Genomic DNA, 12,861 nt, shown 5'->3' with positions numbered 1-12,861 from the left:
CTGACTGCATGAAGATATAGCTAAAGTTCTGACTTTATTCTGTGTGGGTTATGCAAATGTGAAGACTCATACCTGGGCATCTTCTGTAGCAACAATAGTACTATCATTGACACGTATTGAGATAGTCTTCTAAGTGCCCCACTGCCTGTGTCGTCTCTGTAAAATGCCATAGTGCACGCATTAAAATTATGCTTCAAAAAACCTTCAGTGGAATCCTTCCAAGAAACATTCTAGTACTTCATATCAAGATCAGAATCTTCATGTTCTGAACCAGTAATCCCGTCATGAGAACCACTAATCTCATCCAGAGGAAATCATGTAAAAGAAGCATATTTGCGAGTGCAAATACACGGTAGAGCCCTGAGACTAGGGTGAGGAAAGTGAGCTATCATTCAGATACAGCCTGGATGTGGGCATCTCCTTAGGCATGACTCCCTGGGCACTTTACTTGCTTTGTGTGTGTGTGTGTGTGTGTGTGTGTGTGTATGTGTATGTGTGAAAAACAGTTCTAACCACATAAAGTAAAACTGTTAAGTGTCCAACTATAATAGACATGATATAGCCATTGAAAATGAACACCATATGTAAAGTGAGCCTGAAATAATACGAATGTGAAAGTAGAGAACAAAATGTAAATATGGCCTCATTTTAAGCATGAAAAAGAAACCCACGTAACATATAAAGTTAGGAAGAAGCCAAAGGAAATGGGAATACTGTATGTCAAACTATCATTAATCAAACGTGTTTTGCAACTACAAGACACTCTCCAATTAACTCTCCAATTCCTGTAGGATGCAACTTAAACTCCTTACCCTGGCATTCAAGGTCCTGTGAAATATGACATAACTGAATATATGAAAAATCACCAAATCATATACTTTAGTGGGGTGAATATTATGGCACATGACTTATGTCTCCAGAAAGGTGTTATGAACAAACATACAAAGCTTACATGTGATCTGTGCAACACAGGCCAGAGAGTAGGTTCTGCTTCACAGTGTCACTCAAGGCCCTAGACTACAGGTTCTACTACACTGTTTCCCTGCTGTCCCAATCCAAGTCTTCAGGCTTTGCCTTGGGAGAGCCAAAGAGCATGAGAGAGTCTCAAATGATCATTCAACGATGTGGGCCTGGAAGTGGGACCCTTCACTTCTCTCCACAGCCTACTAGCCACACCTGTTTACAGGGTCCTGCCTGTCTTCACTGGGATGGGGAAAGGCCACCTTTTTGCGTGCCAGAAAGGAGAGGAGAACAGAATGTAGAATACAGTAGGCACCAGAAGTCTCTTCCACCATGACAACCAGCCATTGAGTCTTTATTATATTTCAGGCACTGTCTTAGGCACTTTACATACATTATAGGAAGATGCGGCCTGCTGCTGGTAATAATATAATAGCTCACATCTGTTGAGCTTGCTAGTCTATAAACATTGTATGTATCAAATCACTTAATTCTCATAGCTGCACTTTGCAGTGGGTGCTATTATTAATTCACTTTACATATAAGGAAACAGAGGTGCAGAGAAGAGAGGTAAATTGCTAAGGTCTCAGAGAGAGTAATGGCATTGTCAAGATTTAAACCCAAGGAGTTGGACTAAAGCACCCAAACTCTTAACCATTGCACTGGTGGCTTTCAAATTATTTTACTGTGACTCATGTGACACAGCACACATGTAGGTAGATAGAAGGGAAACAAAACATTGACAAGGTAATTCTTATCCTTATTAGGTGTGGCATATTCTGCTGTTGCACATTCCAGATTATTCTCATGCTGGTCTCAATAATGGTTCACTCATAGTTCCATGATTGACAATTTCATGATCCGCTAGCAGATTGTGGCTTGCAATTGGAAAAACCTCTGCCCTCCATCCACTCTGTGGTCTTGCCACACAACTCCTCATCTCAGGCAGCAGGAAATCTATGAGAAACTCATGTCAGGGATGTGATGCCAGCTCCAGGAGAAATCCACAGCATGAGCCTTTCTACCCTGCCCGCAAAGCTGTCTCTCTCCCCACCTCGGCCCACTCCATTCTTCTGTGCCCTCTGCCAAGCAGTCGTAACTATAGAAAGAGGACTGAGACTGGTCCTTTAGTAGCTAGAAGCAGGGAGAGGTAATGAGGCAGGAGAGAAAAAGTGTGGAAGCCTTAAGAACAGGACAGAAGCCTTAACCCCTGCCAGGGAAGGAGGTTGGCTTTAAAACCCCAGGGTGTCAATATTTATCCATAGTTGTTTGCAAGGGGAACTTTAGATGGCAAACATCATTGAGAGAGTTGTCAATATTAACTTTCCTCATAGATACTGGAGGATGATAGCAACACCAACAAAAAAAAAGAAAAAAAGAAAAAAGAGAAGATGGAGAAAAAATGAAAAACATGCTGTCCCTTTTAGCATAGCTACTCAATACATTCTTGCGAATAATAACATCTACTATTTTCTGGGTGCCTTCCACGCCTGAGACATTTCAAACACATTGCTTGACTTTATCCTTGCAAACTCCCGGCAAAGGCATGACCCTATGTCTGACGTTTTTCAGATTGAAGAAACTGAGATTTGTTAGTTATTGACTTGCCCAAGACCACAAAGTTAGTAAGTAGCCATTCTTTAAAAGTTTCATATTTTGTTCATCATGGATTCTTCTTGTGTTTAGATTTTTAAGATACTGCATTAAAATAATTTATTTTGTTTTTTTGTTTTTTGTTTGTTTGTTTGTTTGAGAGAGAGAGAGAGAGAGCGCATGAGCAGGGGAGGGGCATAGGGAAAGGGAGAGAGAATTGGGAGCACGCTCCATGTGGGGCTCCAATCTCACGACCCTGAGACCACCAACCTGAGCTGAAATCAAGAGTGGGATGTTTAACCTACTGAGCCTCTCAGGTGCCCCTAGTTTACTTTAATTACTGATACTTGGGGTGCTCTCCCTCCCTTAAATTCTGCAGTGAGGCAAATGTCTCATTTGCAATCGCTTTCCACACTGCGGGGATCTGTAACCACCCCGCTCTTCTGAGTGCAGGCAGGAGGACAAGTGTGAGCATCTCTGTGCTTCTGCACAATTCCCAGCTCCTACAGCAGTGACTCCACCCCCCTTTTTCTCCCAGTGGCTGAGACTCTCCTGTACCTGTGCCTTCTCCTTCCCCAGTGAGGGGACTTAGGATACTGGGTGGCCAGAAGGGAAACATATCTATACATCATTGAGGGGGGAGGGGAGAGGCGGAATAGGCCTTGCAGTGCAAATAAGTAGGTCTCCTGCACTCCAATCTAGGAATAGGTTACTGGTGAGATTGAGGGGTCTCCTTGTTTAACTGGGGTCCTGGTTTCGGTGGCAGTGGGGGGTAGATGGAGGGCAGTGAAACTACAGAATTGCAGACACAGGCTCTGGTATTTTAAGCAGTACACAGGAGCAGCTGGTCATTCTCATCAGCGTGGATTTGCATGAGGCCATAGATAACTTCTTGGTTGCTAGCTCCAATTTCATCTGTAACGGCCAGATCCACAGCTTTGCTAGGAAAATCTACTGGAAGAAAAGATCTCTGTGCACACGCAAAGTGCATGTGGTATTATAAAATTTGGCACCTGTATTCATTCAACAAATGCATTCATTTATCCAACAAATACTTACTGAATATTTAATACTACCAAGTACTGCTTTAGGTGCTGGGATTACAGAGATAAAGAGAAAAGTCTCTGATCACATGAAGCTTCCTTTCTAGAGGAAGAGATGGCTAGTAAACCAGCTAAAAATGAGTCAATGTAATTTCTGGCCAGATAATGATAAAGTATATGAAGAAAACAAAGGTGATGAGGACAAAGATGAGTACAGGGTTGGAGAGGGAGCATGAACCCCTGATGCATACCCAGAGAGACACATTCCAGTAGGCAAGAAGGGTTCTGTATGGACCTTAAGGGTAGAATGAGTTGAGCGGTGTGTGTATGGGACCTGAGGGCAGGGTGCGTGCAGGGGGAGCGGTGGGAGAAGCAAGGACATTTCTGTGGGTAAAGCAGAGAGAGTGAGCTGCAGGTTCCTAGGAAATGAAATTGGAGCTGAAATGGGGGAGGTAGGCACAGGTCAGATTATCTAGAGCCTTAAAGGGCCATCACATAACAATTTGGTTTTATTTTGAATGTGATGAGAAGCCATTGGGAAGGTTTTTAACAGGGGAATGCCACAATCTGATGTTCACTTTTTTTTTTTATATTTTATTTATTTATTTGTGATAGACACAGAGAGAGAGAGGCAAAGACACAGGCAGAGGGAGAGACAGGCTCCATGCCAGGAGCCCAAAGTGGGACTCGATCCTGGGGTCCCAGGATCGCGCCCTGGGCCAAAGACAGGCGCTAAACCGCTGAGCCACCCAGGGATCCCTGATGTTCACTTTAGAAGGCACAAGATGCACCACCGCCTCCCAAAACCTAGGCAATAGTCAGAGCTTACAATTTAATGGGACTGTTGCTGTATCTGCTGGCAAATGTGACTTCATTCTGGGAGTGGCAAGATGCAATACTCTGTCTTTTCCTTTGCTTGGTTGAAATGTCCCAGAATGCCCCAACCACAGGACCCCCCCAAAAGTCTTACTGATGTGATATGCATCCTGAGTTACGGTAGGGTTTATCTCCCACCCTCTGGGAGGCATATTTATTTCCTAAGTCCCCAATGTATTAGCCCTTTCTTGCTCAGACAGTCCAATTAGCACGATGCCATTGATACAGTGGATCAATGTGGGATGTCCAGTTTTCAACTATGACAAAGGACAAGACAGGTTAACTTAGTCGGGGGGCACATCTGTAATTTGTGTTCTGTCTGAAGGCAAATTTTCTCTCTGATCCTCTTTATTGATGAGAACAGAAAACATTCATTTGCCAGCTACACAGAAATGCAAGGAGTAATTATTGGAATAGACCATGGAATCTAAGCTGGCTAAAGAGGAAACTGAGGATGAGAAGACGTTGACTGTCTAGGAAAGTGGTGATAAGAGAGTGAAACGAGATGAGGTTAGCGGGTTAGGGGTCTTTACGGTGTCAAGGAACTGATGAAGTCTGAGGGTTAGAGGAAATGAGATAGGGTAAGAGGTATTGGGGAGGATGCTAAAATTTGAGATTTAATTGTTGTAGATGTATTGGTAATGGCAGTAAAGACAAGAAAAAGTTTGTAGCAAGTGAGAAAGCCAGTGAACAGACATCAGAGGCACCAAGAATTAGAAGGATATTGTAAGTCACCAAGAATGATTACAGAGGGGGTAGTGGAAAGTAGTAAAATCTCTGACAACCAAGCCAGAGTGACGCTGAGGTCAGTGGAAGGGAAGATGGGGCACATAATGAGATGCCATGAACTTCCAAGTATTGGGATGTTGAGAGAAGAAATGGGATGAGATCTGCAGGATCCAATGGGGATATTTTCCTTACTTTTAGGCTCACTGGTATGAGGATGGACAGAGGAACACACCAGTGGCCTCTGTAGAGAGCAGAGGGGGAAAGCACTGTCCTTCTTGGAGCTCACACTTTCGCTTTCACTTATTTACAGCAAGTTCCTGAAATGAACATGGATATGCGATAATAATAGCCCAAGGCATCTGGGTGATGAGGTTTGTTGGCAGGGTCTGAGCATAAATGTGTGACAACCTTTATTTGTTTTGGGGGATGGGAGTGAGGGGTGGAATTCTGATTTGTAGTCATTATCAATTTCTCTGTAGTAGGTACTTTCCCCCACCCACAACCCGGTTTTAAGCTGCCCCACCTGGGAGAGAGAGCGGGGGCAAGATCAAGGTGAGTCAAGTGAAGCCATCACCTCAGGCTCAAAATTGAATGTACAGCCGAAACCCCCCTCAGTTACCATAGAAATAAGATTTTAATGCAATATTTTGAAAAGGAATGAATTCATTACATGAGTGGAAACCATGATTCCACTTAGGGGAAACAATATTGAAAGAGTTAAAACAGGGTAACTGAGTGGGGAGTGCTTGGGAGTAGGGGAGGGGCTCCTTTGGTCTCTGAGGCGGCTCCACATTTCCTTAGAGATTTTCAAGGACTCTGCGAAAATCCTGAAAGAAGTCTTGTTTGCTCCTGCAGGCCTCATCAGTTTCATCAGAATCAGGGCTTTGAGTCACCGTTGGAATCACAAGATTTTAGTTAGAAATGGGAGCACACTCCAACTCACTGACTTTGCAGAGGCCTTCTGGAGGCACATGATCAAACTTCAGGCAGTTTTTTCCCTTTTGTTAAGAGGAAAGGAAAGCCCATTGTCAAAACAATTTGCCAAGCTTGAACATTTATGAGAATGAAGGAGTCATTAATTATCGTATATATTTTTAAATATTAGTTCTATGAAGGAAATGCATTTTCAACACAATAAAAAAAATCCATGATTGTACAATTTGGAGGATGTTTTTATTGCATTTTTCCAGGAAGGAGTTCAGAGCTTTCTTTCAGATCCTCATATGAATTTTTGACCTCCCAAAAGTTAAGATGATCAGAGAGCAGCTTCCGTAAAATGTAGATGATAAAAATACACACTATAAACCCACAGATTGCCAATGGCTAAGTGACTGTCCAAATTAAACAGTAAGACTGTCAGCAAATCTTTAATACTGCTTGGGGAAAACATGTCTTTTGAGACTATATGTTCAGTTCTGATTTTTAATGCAGAAAAAATCCCTAGCAAGTTTTATAGGAGGTAAAATTATAGTTGAGAAAATGTTCTAATTCCACGCTAAACAAGCAAAGGGAATTACGTTTTCTGGGAGAAGATTTCTTGGTAAACTTAGTGGCTATGAAAGGGTTATACCGGCCCTTCTTTGTCTCTTTCTTTCTGCTGCCTGGAATGTAGATATAATGGCTGGAAATCAAGCAGCCCATTGGAATGGTGAGACAGCAAGACAAAAAGAACCTGGATTCTTTAAATGGTGCAGCTGCCATATTGGACCTGGATTGTTCTTCCTTGATAGAACAAAAAAAAAAAAAAAGAAAGAAAGAAAGAAAGAAAAAAAAAAAAGAAAGGAAAAAAAAAAAAGAAAACTTCCTTCTTATTTATGCTACTGCTTGCCGAAAACTGCGCACATGACCTACTTACACATCGTAATCACCCAAAGAGGTATATACTATTATACTATTATACCAGTTTTATAGATGAGGAAGCCAAGACCCACAGAAACTGAGTAGGTGACAGGTTGAGTTAGACAGTCTGGCCCCAGAACCAGTGTTTTAACTCCATGTCATTCATTTTCCTAAGCACTTAACAAATTTTAACTTAAATAATCCCCACCAGGGAAGTGCCTGGGTGGCTCAGTGGGTTGAGCATCTACCTTCAACTCAGGTCATGATCTCAGAGTCCTGGGATTGAGCCCTACCTGAGGCTCCCTGATCAGCGGGGAACCTGCTTCTCCTTCTCCCTCTGCCTGCTGCTCCCTGACTTGTGCTCTCTCTCTGTCAAGTGAATAAATTAAATCTTCTAAAAAAAAATAATAATCCCCACCGGAAACTTAGAAGATAGTTGCTGTTATCTCCCTGGCCAATTTGTAAAAGAGGCAGTCTAAGCATGTACCACATAAAAAGTAAAAAGTACCATATCACAGTGAGTAAGGTACGCCCTGGGTTTAAGCCAGGGCTCTGAGTCTGGGTGGGGTTCTCTGTCTGGCAGTCTGTGATACGGCCTTTCTCAGAGGCAGCGATGAGCTCTGTGCCCTGAAGGACCATTATCTGGTAAATGTTTATGAGCTGCTTTTGTCTGATGAACAGATACCTATCATTGGTGTAAACCCTGGTCAAGCACCTTGATTTAAATCTGGTACTGAAGAGGCATTGAAGAGGCATCAATCTGGTGGCATTGCTAAAGGCAAAACTATATACTCACACTGCTTTTAGAGGCAGAAACAAAAGTTAATATTTGCAAAAGCTCTCTTCCATGTCCATTATAACAAATGTCAGAGAGCTAGCCTTTGGAGCAAAGCTTAGAAAAATATTTACCCAAATCATAAACTGATTTAATGCCCTCACACACTAAAGTTAGATTTCTCTATTTTAAGAATATCAGAGCTTGCTTAGCAAACAAAAACAAAAACAATACATTTATGTGATGTTTAAAAAATGCCATAATATATGTTCCTAGCCTGGAAATCTCTGGGCAACCGAAAGTCAGAGTCATAGTCAACACGTGTCAGTCATGTTCTGTTGGAGTTTGAGAGGGACTGCTCTCCTTTTCCTGAGTTTGAGAACACACTGAATAACAGACACAAGAATTAGCCATATGGAAACCCAAATACCAGCTTTGTTTCTGACAGGGCTGAATTGGAAAATATGGTTTGAACTTTGTTGACAGGCTTGATAACATGCCCGCTGGGATTGAACATGCCCACCAGGGTCAGGCAAAGCTGGACTTCTGTGTCTGCCTCTCAGAGGCAGGTCATTGACCGGGTGTAAAATGTATGCAACGTGAAGACAGGGAGACCAATGAGCAAATCCAGAAAAGGCTGTGCCAGTCATGCTCAATTCAAATTCAGGAAAAGACCAGAATTCACCAAATAAGTAATTCGACTGTTCTTAAAGAAGAGTGAGGGGATGGGTGAAAGGGGATGAATGTTATCTTCTAAAGGAGTTCCCTGAGAACACAATGTCCTACTGTCCTACCTCACTGGGGCAGCAGAAAATCTACAGAAATATAACCAAGAGGTCCTGCTAAGATGACTCATGTGAAAGATGATGTGCTAAGTGTTTTACACAGCAAGGTGACAGGTAATGAAGTAGTCTGACTCCAAGACCCCAGACAGAACCTCCACACTGCCTGGGCATTTCCAGTCACAAACGGCCAGCTTGGCTCAGAAAGCCCATTCATTGAAGGAGTGTCACGGGTAATTCACTCTTCAATTGTAAATGGAATCCTCTCCTCTGTGCAGCCTACTTACATCCAGGCTTTATTATTCTACCTTGTAAGTGGGCATATCCTACAGGTGAATTTTTACAGTTAAGAGGGATTAGGTAGCTTGCCCAAAACCATATAGAGCCAAAAAGAGGATGGAGAATCAATACCTTTAGAAAGCCCCTTCATTTTTTCCCTTTATTTCATTGCCAAAGAGAAAATTATCCCCCAAAAGCATGAACCAGGTTGAGGTATGTTATTTGCTAATCGACACCATAAGATTTCTTGGTAGGAGGGGTTGTAAGATCTATAAATAGAGAAGGGCCATGGTGAGAGCTAGCCTTTGGAGCAAAGGCTATGCATCTATGATGAGTTCAGTATTTATTTTCCTGGCTCCTCTAACTGCCTAGATCAGAGATCTATTTCTTCTTCCTGTGAGATCTTCAGAAAGTTCATAACTATGGGACACTCTTAAATACCACATAGCAGAGATAATACATATCTGTCAGTTATAAATCTCAACAACTTTTTTTTGAGATATGAACTTGGAGGTTTTGTGTTTCACAGTTTACATTTCTTTTTTTTTTTAAAGATTTTATTTATTTTATTTGAGACAGAGAGAGAGCACAAAAGCAAGCACACAAGCAGGGGGAGGGGGAAGGGAGAGGGTGAAGCAGACTCTCCACTGAGCAGGGAGCCCGATGCGGGGCTGGATGATCCCAGGACCATGAATCAAGACCTGAGCCAAAGGCAGACCCTTAACTGACTGAGTTACCCAGACACTCCCACAATTACAGGTTCCTGAGGGTCAAAAAGGATTGAGGAGGAGAAGCTCTGTCCAGCTGGAAGATATAACGAGATGTCTCTCAATAGAAGATGAACATGGATGTCACTTGGTAGGACATGGGAGTGGGCAGTCCTTTAATTTCTTTATTTATTTAAAAATAAACAGAGTAACACTAAAGTAACTAATGGTTTATTAATTTCATCAAGAGCTATTCTTTTATAGAAAGAAGGAAGCACATGCATTGCCAGTTTTGCAAGGCTTTGTTCATATATCCTCCCATTTAATCCTCATAAATCCCTGCAAAAGGAGGCAAAATCTCTCTCTCTTTCTCTTTCACCTTTTGATCTTTAGCATATGAAGATCCTTGGGCTCAATAAGATTAAGTAACCTAAGTACACAGATCCAAAACCAATGCTCCTTTCAACATGAAGTAGCTGATAAAGAGCAGAGCTGAAATTCAAATGCACGTTTCTGACATCTAGTCTCAAGCCCTAACCAGTACACTGCCCCACTGAAATCTGAGAAACATTCCTTTTCACCCACAGGAGGCCGTTTGATTTGAGTCATGACTTCACAGACAGAACAAAGCTGGCTGCCTAATGACAGATCTGCGGTTCATATGCTCAGACTTTAAAAAAATCTACAAAGTAATTACCATTATCTTTTTATAAAAATATTTATTTATTTATTTATTTATTTGAGAGGGGAGGGACAGAGAGGGGCAGAGGGAGATGAAGAGAGAATCCCAAGCAGCACGGAGCCAGATACAGCCTCCATCTCACCATCCTGAGATCATAATGTGAGCTGAAATCAAGAGTCAGACGCTTAACCAACTGAGCCACCCAGGTGCCCCCCAACATCATCTTTGAAGCATCCTTTAGATACAATTATGGATTGCAGCTTCAGAGTGTGTTATGAAAGATAACTTTACTAACTTCACAGAACCTTCAGTATCCATTCCTGTTTTAGCCAGGATTCTCTAGATAATGGAACCAATACACAAAAATATAAATATAAATAGATACATAATAGATATATAATATATAGATTATAGGTACATGATAATATAATATAGATATTACAATCTTTCTCTCTCTTTCTCTTGAGATATATCATAAGGAATTGGCTCATGTGGTTATGGACTGTACAGATCTGTAGTCAGCAGCCAGTGAGATGGAGATCCAGGGGAGCCAGTGACATAAATTCTGCTTAGAGAGCAGAAGAAGACTGATGTCTCAGCTCCAGTATTCAGGTAGGCAAAATTCCCTCTTGCTAAGCCTTTTTTTTTTCTTTTTTATTCAGGTCTTTAACTGATTGGATGAGCTCCCTCCCACCCACCAGGAAAGGCAATCAACCTTACTTAGTCTAGTGATACAGATGTAATCATCCCTACAGACAGACCAGAAATAATGGTTTGATCAAATGTCTAGGTACCCTATGGCCCAGACAAGTTAACATATTAAACTAACCATCACAATCACTAATGAATGACATTGACATTAAGGAAGATCATCAGGATCTTCCACCACATATACCTCATTGCCTTTAAGAAAGGCAATATGTGCAGATAACTGGACAGTCATATTTGTAAAGTCTAGAAGTTTGCACCAGTTCTGTAACTTTTCTTTCTCTCTCACTTTTAATAATTGTTCTCTTCACATGCCTCCTGTTTTAAGCTGTTTCCTAATTCCATCACTAGCACTTGTTCATCAAAAAATAGGTTTTCACCAACAATGAAAGTTAGCATGGTATGGAAGCACAGAAGGCTGGGACCCAGAAGATTTAGATTTGGACTCCACTTCTGCATCTTACTAGCTAATGTAAGATTGAACAGAAAGAGAAAGAAAGAAAGAAAGAAAGAAAGAAAGAAAGAAAGAAAGAAAAAAGAAAAAAAGGAAAGAAAAGAAAATTCAGCATTTTGAAATGCAAAATGTCAGTTTCATGTCATTTAACCTAATAATGGTGGTCAGACTAAGTGTGTGATACATGTTATTTCATGTAGCTCTCACAAAGCCATTATGAAATAGGTTTCTCATTACCTGTGTTTTACTGATGAAGAAATGGAGGTTCATAGTAGGGCCACAAGCTATTGTGCAGCTAAACTGAAAATCTACAGGTCCTCTGTTTCTATAGTCAACAGTCTCGTTTATGACATGAGTCACTTAGCTGACATCATTTCTTCTATTTATCATCTGCAAGGACAAACTCAAGATTCTCTTTTTTCCATTAGTTATTATCAAAGGGGAAAAAAACCTTGAAAATTGACAGAATTCATAAATAATAGAATAAAGGTAAAAAGAGATCAAGACAACAAGTAAAAAGATAAAATTAAAATGTCAGATCTGGATACATGTAATAATATAGTATCATGAGGGAAAGTAAAAGTGATTAATATGAATGTGTGATACCAAAAAAACCATGTGATACCTTCTGAACTTAAGATTCCTTTAAGATATATTTTGTTCCTACATTAGGTCTCATTCATTTGGGGAATATAAAAAATATTGAAAGGGAATAAAGGGAAAAGGAGAAAAAATGAGTGGGAAATATCAGGAAGGGAGACAGAACATGAAAGACTCCTAACTCTGGGAAATGAACTAGGAGTGGTGGAAGGGGAGGTGGGCCAGGGGTGGGGGTGACTGGGTGACGGGCACTGAGGGGGGCACTTGATGGGATGAGCATTGGGGTGTTATGCTATATGTTGGCAAATTGAACACCAATAAAAAATAAATTTATAAAAAAAGATATATTTTGTTCCTTATTAAAAAGGAGTGTGCTTCAACCAACTATGACAGTGTGTAAATTTTTATAATCAACACAGACAAACAATGGATTTCTTTCTAGATCATTGTTTAGCTTTTGCCTTATCCAGATTGCAAGCTTTCCTACCCAGGTAGGAAATGGGGCCAAGGACAAATTGTCCCCCTCTTATTTCTTTGAAGAAAGAATTTCAGAAGGCACTGGGTATAACATAAGATGGAGCCCTCAGTAGGGAAGGGTTTCTATCCTTTCTGGGATCCAAGGCTTAGATAATCCCAATGAAGGCCCACCTATGCCGTGGTGGGTCTATGGGTTCTTCTACTTGTGGGTTAGGAGGGAAATGGGGGGCCCTATCCCCAGTCTCACGTCTGCTATAGCCAAGACAAAACACTGTTAAAAGTGTTCCCCAGACCCTCTCACAGGGCTGTCCATCCATGGCAGCTGCATTGTCAGGTGATACTTGATATGCATATCAG

Source organism: Vulpes vulpes, chromosome 7, assembly GCF_048418805.1.
Source record: "Vulpes vulpes isolate BD-2025 chromosome 7, VulVul3, whole genome shotgun sequence".
NCBI lineage: Eukaryota > Metazoa > Chordata > Mammalia > Carnivora > Canidae > Vulpes > Vulpes vulpes.
The sequence above is the reverse complement of the archived record's forward strand: the minus strand, read 5'-3'. Positions refer to the sequence as shown.